This window comes from Varanus komodoensis, unplaced genomic scaffold (assembly GCF_004798865.1).
Source record: "Varanus komodoensis strain SLA01 unplaced genomic scaffold, ASM479886v1 scaffold21, whole genome shotgun sequence".
NCBI lineage: Eukaryota > Metazoa > Chordata > Lepidosauria > Squamata > Varanidae > Varanus > Varanus komodoensis.
In genome coordinates this window covers 1,962,188-1,972,161 of record NW_025335589.1, presented here as the reverse complement: position 1 = coordinate 1,972,161, position 9,974 = coordinate 1,962,188, and the positions used below count along the sequence as shown (strand labels likewise).

The 9,974-nt window shown below is 38.5% G+C and overlaps 1 long non-coding RNA gene across 1 annotated transcript in view; it reads left to right on the top strand.

Moving 5' to 3' along the window:
* The window catches only part of LOC123023718, a 17,054-nt gene extending 7,712 nt beyond the window's left edge, over positions 1 to 9,342 (top strand). Inside the window, exons 2-3 of the long non-coding RNA XR_006414783.1 lie at positions 5,855 to 5,869; positions 9,326 to 9,342. This is a non-coding gene — a long non-coding RNA (uncharacterized LOC123023718). The remainder of the gene's footprint in view (positions 1 to 5,854; positions 5,870 to 9,325) is intronic.
* The last annotated feature ends 632 nt before the right edge of the window (positions 9,343 to 9,974 follow it).

Here is a 9,974-nt window from a genome sequence, read left to right as displayed (position 1 = left end):
AGGAAGTGGGCAGGAGACAACAGGATGGCGTTCAATGTGGATAAGTGCAAGGTCTTGCACTTGGGGCATAGGAATAGCTGTCATAAGTACAGGTTAGGTGAAAAGTGGCTGGAGAGCAGCACTTGTGAAAGGGACCTCAGGGTACTGGTTGACTGCAGGCTAAACATGACTCAGCAGTGTGATGCGGTGGTCAAGAGGGTGAACGCCACCCGTGGTTGCATAGCCAGAAGTGTGGCTTCTAGATCAAGAGAGGTATTACTACCACTCTACACGACTCTAGTGCGCTCGCAACTGGAGTATTGTGTTCAGTTTTGGGCCCCTCATTACAGAAAGGATATAGCCAGGTTGGAGTCAGTGCAGCGTAGGGCCACAAGGTTGGTGGCCGGTTTGCAAGGGATGCCGTATGAGGCGAGACTGAGGGAACTGGGTCTCTTCAGCCTGGAGAAGAGGAGACTCAGAGGGCATATTTTGGTGACATACAGGTATGTGAGGGGATGTCACATGGAGACGGGTAGAGACCTGTTCTCCCCTGCAGAGGAAGGCAGGACATGCTCCAATGGAGCAAAGCTCACGGAGCAAAGGTTCCATTTGGATGCCAGGAAGCACTTCCTGATAGTCAGGACCCCGAGGGTGTGGAATGGGCTTCCACGAGAGGTCGTTGAGGCCCCATCGGTGCGGGTGTTCAAGGATAGGCTGGATGTCCACATGGTGGGCATGTCGTGAGTGGAGCCAGCTGGTGCTGGAGGTCAGACTAGATGGCCCGGGAGGCCCCTTCTGACTCGCTCTGTTTCTATGTTTCTATGTCTTCCCAGGATTGAAACCTACACACCCAGTCATATACAAAGATGGGAAAGTGAGAAGATCGAGGCAACTTGTCCTAAGAACCTTCAAGAGCAAAATAGCTTTCCCTTAGCTGAAGCCCTTTTCTAAGGAAAGGAACCAGTGAAGGTTGCAATTGATTGTCTCAGGTGAAGAGGAAGGAAAATGTGAAGTCTTAGTTACGTGAGGCACAGCACCCAATAATGACACTTTATTCTGACTATCAAATAAATCTAGTGATTTCAGTGTTGGGCCTTTCATAGGAATGATAAATTCAGTGATTTCAGCAGCTTGTCCCTCTGCCCATGGATTTGAGTGGGTGGGTGGGCAGAGTGAAGAGAACCTGGGCTTTGCCCAAACCTTTCATTAACCACCCAGAGAGCCACAGCTATGGGGCAGTAAACAAAGGAAACAACCAAACATAAGGGTTCTTAAATACTTAAGAGAAAGGCTGTGGCTCTACAACTTTGATGAGCTAAACAATACTAACAAACTTTGGAAATGGTGATACATGTAAAAGGATAAAGACTAAGCTGAGCCTTCTTTCTGCATAGGCAAATAAGGTTCTTAGGGATGATGACTGTACTTGCTGAATACAAGAATCTTATTGGGTCTTTTTCTACTATCTCCATTGTTTAATAAAGGATGGCCTTACAGACAGTTGCCAAGACTGTAGTGCAACAACAGAAACACATTTCAGGGTTTAGGAAGTCTTTTAGAAAATTAGCTGCTTGATCTAGTCTTATATGCTGCCTCCCATTTTCTTTCACCTTCGATGAAGCTGAGAATTGGATATCTGACTGATGGAGTCCGTGCTGTTCACACAAAAGATAGCTGTTTTGTAACACAGTGGCTCTCCCGAATTTCAGGCAAGATTTTTTTGAGCTCTGCTTGAAGATGCTATGGGTTGAACCTGGAACCTTACAAAGCAGGTGCCCCACCACTGAGAGACAGATCCTGCTCATGCCAGAGATTACATATGTTCAATAGTTTGAACAATTTCAACTGACCGAAATACATATTCTGTATGCTTTGTTTACCAATTAAAGTGTTCTTTTCTTTTTATGCTGAGATGAAGTAGCTTGTTCAAAGAAGATTCTGAATGCCGGAGCATCGTCCCAGAATCCCACTTTATATTCAGTAAGTGCTAGCACCTAGCAATTCATAGGATTTTTTCACCAGTTATCTAAAGTTCAAAGACGGGGCACTTAGATACCCACTTAAAATTGTGTGCATCTTTATTGTGACCCTAAGCAGTGTCAGCATACAGAAAGGGATAAGAACATTTTTGTGAACCGGAGGGTACATCACAGTGCTGATCTGAATGGGTTTGCTTGTTTGCTTGCTTGTTCGCTTTGTGAAATTTCCAGGAAAGTATATCATTGTCATCTACAGCAATGTCTTTCAAGGAAGCCTTCAACATATTTCATTGCTAGACTCAGTGTGACTCCAGAATCTACAGAGTTGCAGATTTCTATTTTGTTCTCTCTAGATAGGAATACATTGCTTCAGATTATATATTCTGGGTTCTCCTTGAACCATCTGTTAGAAAAATGAGATAAATAGCAAGGTTGGGAAGATCAATAAACCATGAATTGTGCTATATCCAGCATCCTAATATTCCTAGGGAGAACAAGGTTAAGTGGGTATGTAGGTACATGACCCCTATGCAGAAATTATATGATAAACAAAGTTATACACATGCCCATGTCTACAGCTGCTCATTTTCCAGCAGCCACAATCAAATGGCAGCTAGGAACAGATCACTTTACACTAGTTTCCCCTAGAATACCTCTTTAAACGTATGATCACTTGGCAGCCACATATGCAAACACGCATGGATGAATTTAGCCATGTGAACCAGCCTTTAAAGTCAAGACCTAGTAACTGTTCTGGATATATCAGGGATAACTTCCCAGACCAGTGAAAACCACACCAGATCCAAATGGAACAGAAAATCCTATACCTTGCAGCCAAATTCACATGATCATTCAGAAAACTGACTATGGAATGTTAATATGCACAGGTAGTACATTTCATGTAATCTGTCCTGTTTCAGTTGCAGACTTCAATGAGGTATGCTAACTCCACAAATATAGTGCTGGATTCAGCCTCTGAAACAGCATCTGAATCGGTCCCAAGAATCAAAAATACCCTTTAGTTGCAATGATACTTTTTTCTGCTTTCTGCAGAACAGAATGATTCTCTTGAATAGTTCTTCATATAGTTTGATTCTGTGAATACCTCTGAAACTGTGAGTATAGCAGCATTTCTATATTCAGACAAACACAGCTACCACTAGTCTATCATGCGTATTTATGCTAACATAACATTTATGCCATACATAAATACATTATAGCATTTCTTTCTGTGCTGATCAATTTGGAGTGTGAATTTTGGGTCTTAGGAATAATAAACTTCTCTATTTAATTCAAACTATTAGGGATATGAATTTATTGATGCAGATATTTTAACACAAATTTTACACTGCCCCTCTACCCAAGCTTCCAACAAAAATTTAACTAACTTTTAGAATTCTCAAATTATTCCCATAAATAATGAAAACCAGCAAATTTTAGTATTTTACATTGATTTCTATTGGTAATCAGATGTTCCAATATTGGTCAATTTGCATATACAAATTAGAAATGGCTAGGACCTGTACAATTCAAAATACCAACTGCATGTTCTGAAGTTTGAACTGTTTGTATCCAAGTCATTGATTAGAGGGCACTGAAAATAATGAAAAATCTGATTTAATTCACAACCAAATAAATGAACTTTCAGACTTTCTTCACTTCATTTCATTGGCAGAAAGCCCTTGGATTTGTGTGTGTATGTTTTGTATTTTGCAGAATAATTTTACAGTCTGAGAGCAAAGAACATTTCCATTATATTTGTACTTTTTTCCAGCATGAACTTCTCTTTGCATATAAGAAATACCAGCACATTAATCAGAATACCAGCCAGATTTTGAATACTGCAAAATTGTCTTTAGTTCAGTTTGCAGTAACCTTTAAGGTCTCTCAGTTAGTTTTCATATCTGCAAGCCAAATTCTTAACTTTCACATAGCTTTCTTCTCTGGAACATATGGTCAGAAATAATAAAGTTAACAATAATCAGGAAGCAAGTATGTGCCTAATGGCTTAAGAACCATTAACAAACAACACTTTCAACACTCAACACACTCTGAACTCTTTGCCAGCTGCTAGAAAGACAACTTGCCAACCATTCAACTATCAGAACAAGGTATATTTTGAAAAAAACTGTGAAATGTAGGTGTTATACTTATAAAACTTAATTTTCATTATTTCCCATTAGCTTTTTGCACAGAAACTAAAAATCTCAAATCTATTTGGAATAACGTTTCCAAACTTCTGGACTTCTGTAAGGATAAGGAAGCTTCAAGTAGGTGTAGCTCATGTGTGTTTACAAGCTAACAAATGGACAAAGAAACCGAAACAAGTGTGGCTACAACAAGCAAGTGGTGAGAAGGGGGATTGTTTACGGAGCAGAGCTGAAACTTTTTCAGGCTGAGGGCCAAAATCCATTTGGGAAAATTCTTGGGGACAGCATTTGAGTGAATTGCCAAATGATTAGTGATTAGGAGAAAGTTGGTTGGCCAAGAAAACGAAGTATAGCTATCTGGGCAAACCTTATTTAAAATGTTCAGTGTGAATCCCACATTTCCATTTGTGGTCACTGTCTCTGAATGTTCTGCCTTCCATTTTGTTGAAAACGTTGAGCAATATTTCACCTCTGCCACAAATACTTTGGACTTTTGTTTCCTCCTCCTCCTTCTCCTCCATTCCATTTCTGCCTGACTGCCAAGTCTCTCCTGGATGACCTACGACTATTATTACTAGCAGACATATTGTGACATACGCACTTCATAGTATTTCTTTTTGTGCAACTTCCTTTCTCTTCATATAACTTCATGGGAGAATCAGGTCTTGAAGGTGAGCTATTTTACTAATGTGGCCGAGGTCACTTAATCAAAGAAAGAAATGCGAAGACTCTGGAATGCATTTTTAAAAACACCCCCTCCATAGCAATCACTATTTCAGATAATTTTGAAAATTAAAAAAGAATGCTTGAATCAAGTCACTGAATGGAGTTAAGACTTGACCTCATGCTTTCATAACATACACGCACTTGCCACAACATTTAATTGCATAAAATATAGCATCTAATAAATTGTATCCATTCTTGTTATTGCTGTAGCAATTAAGTCTTGTTCTGTGCAGCAATTTAATTTAAAAGATGAAACTGAAGCCATTTTCAGAAGAGTACTTCTTTACATTCTGGTTGGTGTGTGCTGTTCCATTCTGTCAGTACTATCTGACTATGTCAGCCAGTTTCCAGCAGGAAATTTATAACACGAGCCTATGTGAAATGCCACACCAAAATCATACAATCTAGACACTCTACCATATAAAGAAACAATCAATGGGTATTGTCGTCATGCCCCATGTAGAACATGCTTTCTTTTCAACATCAAAACTAATAAAAGCCTGAGTGAATGTCAGTCCTAGGTGGTGTGTTGTGTTACAAATATTAAGACAGCAACTTCGGACAGAATGCATTGCTTGATTTATTGTTTATTGTTCTTGCATTTGTGTTCTTATGTATTACCCTTCCAAAAGTGACTTTAGATAATAGTAGCATGTCAACAACGACAGAAATAGAAAATCACATCGCTTGTATATGTTCAGTATCATAATTAATGCATAATTAATATGTCTCAGCAGGGCCAGCATAAGGACTATTTATTTATTTACTGACTTTCTATCCCATCCCCCCACCTCCCAGCCAGAATGGCTCTGACTTATCACTGTAAGGTACATGCAGGACTCCCTAGTCTAGCTCCGACCTGTAACAGAGTCACAATATATACAGGTAGCATAAATTGTGCTAACAAACCAAAGTAGCTACCAACTCTGCTCTTGTCATGAGGAAAGCAAGTGCAGAAATGCAGAAGCTAATTAATTAGGGCAAGTTTAGTAGGATAAAGTCCTGTTTCTCCTGCAAGAGATGGGAAAGACACCAGTAGATGCTGAGATTGTGACAGAAATGAGGGCCCAATGGTAGCGTGAGATCTTGCAAAACCCAATGGCCTCCTCAGACACAAAATAACAACACTCAGCGTAGTCTTAGCTATAGCAGCTATACACATACTATACCAGCTGTAGGCACAGGTAACACAGGGTAGCACAGCAGTCTTCAGCACAGAGTATCCTCCAAGAGGTACCTTGAGCCTCTTCAGGCCCTTAGCTTTATCTCCTGCAACCTGGATCAGGTGGTCCATGGGGTGGTTTCCCTGATTGATTTCTGGTGAAAACCACTTTCCCTTATTGCCACAGTCTCCTGTCCTTGGATGCAAATTCTCTTGTCTTTGGGTATAATTTATAGTATATATCCATTATGCATACCAAGATTCTAGCCAACCTTCCCATGACCTTGGGTGCCAGTGTCCCACTGAGAGAACACCTGGCAATTGTAACAATTCCCCATCTTCCAGTTAACTCTTCCATATCAGGAAGACTCTTAAGCCAGTTCACATCATGCTGAGTATTAGTACTTCATGTAGCAGTTACTGAGAGCTATAATTTGATGATCTGCCTGATCAGTGGCAAAACAGACAAGACCAAAAATGAATTCTTCCGTTGAGTTTCTTCTTTCTCTTCTATGAATCCTATTTCAGCAGTGAAATGGGCTGCTAGAGGATAGAATCAGATATGGCTACAATTAAGAGTACCAAATGTTGCTGGATTGGGACCATGGACTGCAATCTTGATTAAATGCCATTGACTTAATGGCATTTAAGTGGACTGAGGTGGCATAACTATACTATATGGAACATTGGAGGACATGGATATTTCAGTCTCTTTTCATTTTCTTCAAAATAATAGTTTTTTAGGGCAGAGTATTGTGGAGGAAGGTGCCATAGCTTTGTAAAGGTAAAGGTTTACCCATGACATTAAAGTCCAGTCATGTCTGACTCTTGGGGCAGTGCTCATCTCAGTTTCCTAGCCGAGGGAGTCAGCATTTGTCTGCAGACAATCTCCATGGTCATATGGCCAGCATGACTAAACACCAAGGTGCACAGAATGCTGTTACCTTCCCACCGAAGTAGTTCCTTTTTACCTACTTGTATTTGAACTGCAAGGTTGGCAGGAGGTGGGACGAAGCAATGGGAGCTCACCCTTTTGTGCAGATTCGATCTGTTGACCTTTCGAACAACCAGCCCAGCAGCTCAGCTGTTTAACCCACTGCGCTCTCTGCTTGTTAGTTTGTCATAAAGTCTATGATGTTACATATTTTACTGAAGAAAAATGTCAGTTCTGAAAAATGTCAATACTGAAAGCTTTTAAAATTTAAATAAATACCCTTACACACAAATGACATAACTCAATGCTAGAGACCATGTTTTGCATGCAGAAGCCCCCAGATTCAAATGCTGGTCTGTATAGGCATGGCTTGGAAAGAACCCTGACTGGAAATCTGGAAAGCTACTGCCAGATCATATCAGCAGTGCTGGACTTGGTGGATCAATGGTCTAACCAATATATGGCAGCTTCCTCTGCTTCTCACACATACACATATATGCAAACACAAACACTTTCTTCCAACCAATTTCACATTGTCATTGGTACAGCTCCTTCAAACACTTCTTCACTTCCAGAAGCTCTGGTTCTGTTTTTTCTCTAGATCAGTGGATATCTTTCCTTCTATCTTTCTTGGCTTTTTCCTCTTTTTGTTTCTATCTATTTCTCTGCCTAGGCTTTCAAATCTTTAAAAATTGACATTTTTAATTTCCCCCTTTCCCTTAGTTCCACAAACTAAGTTTCTGTTTCCCAGATTTAAAACTCTCTCTCTTCCTCTAATCTTCATGTTGAATCTTATTAGCCTTCAGAACAAAAAAGTTTTGGTTTTCTGCCCCTACCACTACTTATTTTATTTTATTATTTTATAGGTGTGGAAGACAGAAAGGTATAGGTAAAAGAATGAATTTACAAAAATCTCCATTTCTTCCTTCATTTACAGAGGATCGAAGAGTTTTCTCAAAATGAAAGGACAACATTGTCCATAACCCATTGTATTTACTGCATTGATTAGTTGATCCATATTTAGTAACAGAACTAAGAGCTCACTTGGTTATTAGTGCTATATTTTCTACAACAAGTAATGCATCTCTTGTGATAAAAAATAATTACATTCCCTGGCTTTTTACTCAGAATAGATCCCTTCCAATTAAACAGATAGTGAACTAACAAAGTAATGTAATGGTAGATTGCTTATGTAATTTGATTTCATTTTAAAATAAATTATTTTCTAGATTTCTAATGGCAATTAATACCTGTATGTAAGTATACTGTTAGATAAATAAATTATGGGTTGTGCACAAGCATATCAAGGTTGATTTTTTTCCTCTTAATTTCCCTCAGTTGAGACAATAGTCCAGTTTGCATGCCAAAATGAGCTGGGGTCCCATTAGAACATTTCAAATAAGCCAGGGTTGCTCAATGCAGCTTGTCTTCCAGGAAAATCTTGGCCTATAATTTGGTTAGTTCTGCTATAAACTTTTGTCCATGGATTTGATTATATCTATATCAACCAGAAACTCCAAGACTTATCACTCTGACTTGTCACAGAGCAGATTCATACTACTTCATAATACCAAAAATGGCTCCTATACACATAATACTATATAAACCATAGACAGAAGGTCTGTAGTTCGGATACTTCAAACTGTAGTGGAAATGATCAGATTGTGTTTATGAGCATGCTATCTCTGACATATAAACTAGGCAGCTAATTGTTTGTAGCCATCTTTAGTAACAGAGTAAACCAAATACTATTCCCTGGAAATAAGATCCTACCCCCCCCCCCAAACCAAACACAGGATAGGTATGTGAGAAACTTGCAATATTATCCTTTTGAACATTTTTGAACCCTAAAACTAGCATATAACTAACAGGAAGACCTCAAATGTGTTTTTATTTTTTAATATTACAGTTTTGTGCCTAGGTTTATTTATTTATTTAAAAAATTTCTAAGCCATCCATCAGCCAAAAAAGCCTCTGTTCACAGATGACCTCCTAATTCTGTTTGGCTGAATATATTACAGAGGGATTGGGGCATTCATTAGTTGATTGTCATTCTTTTGGTGTGCTATTACAGAGCTGGTAAATATTATTTCAGGGTGCATTCAACAACTAAAATAATGGTAATTGGAAAGTAAGCTTTATAAAGTTGCGAGGGTACCTATATCCTACCTTGAAGCGAAGGAAGCTGTCTTCATCAATTCTGATATGAATTGATCTGATATGCATTTCCTGGCATAATGCACAGATCATAATGTAGCTATCCATCAGATCTCACATTTCTCTGAATCCTGCCACAAAGTCCTTGGCTCAAAAAGACCTTTATCAGAATTTTAAAGATATTGTATATTGAAGAAAGTACATTTTAATGTAAAATTTAAATATTATTTAATGCAAGTTTTCTAGCCAATTTTCTTTAAAAACTTCCAAAGGAATATGGAAATGGATGGAACAGACTTCTGGCTAAATACATATGATATTGGCACTGACTACAAAGAGGGTGATCTATCCATCCCTAATACATCCTTACAATACATAGAGATTTTACTAAATATGTTATTGCTTTCAGAAGTTCTTAATTAATGGATTGATTTACGCTGCTTATGTAATGCTTGGTATTGTAAAATCTCTAAGCAGTTTACACAAGAATATTTAAATACAATATACAATATAAAGAACATACATTAAATATGAAATAAAAAGTGTAAAACTTTTAAAAAGTAAATCAAGAAGGTCTGCTTACCTGATAGTCATGACCAGTATTGCTTCTTTAGAAGAACTTAGTGGTATATAACAGACAACATATTAATTGTGCACACTAAGTGTGAATAAATTACAAGTTGTTTGATCCTGACTTCAGTGTTTAAAAAGAAACAAAATATTAGTTCTGTCTTACAGCCTACAGATGTAACCCCAGATGGAAATTGTCAAGAACTTCATTCTTGGTCAAGTATTCTGACTATAAAACCGTGTTGAAAAGTTCACCTTGTTTCTCTGCTAATTGGGAGTTCTATACATCCAGCTAAGCCAGAATGTGTTGTAGCTAT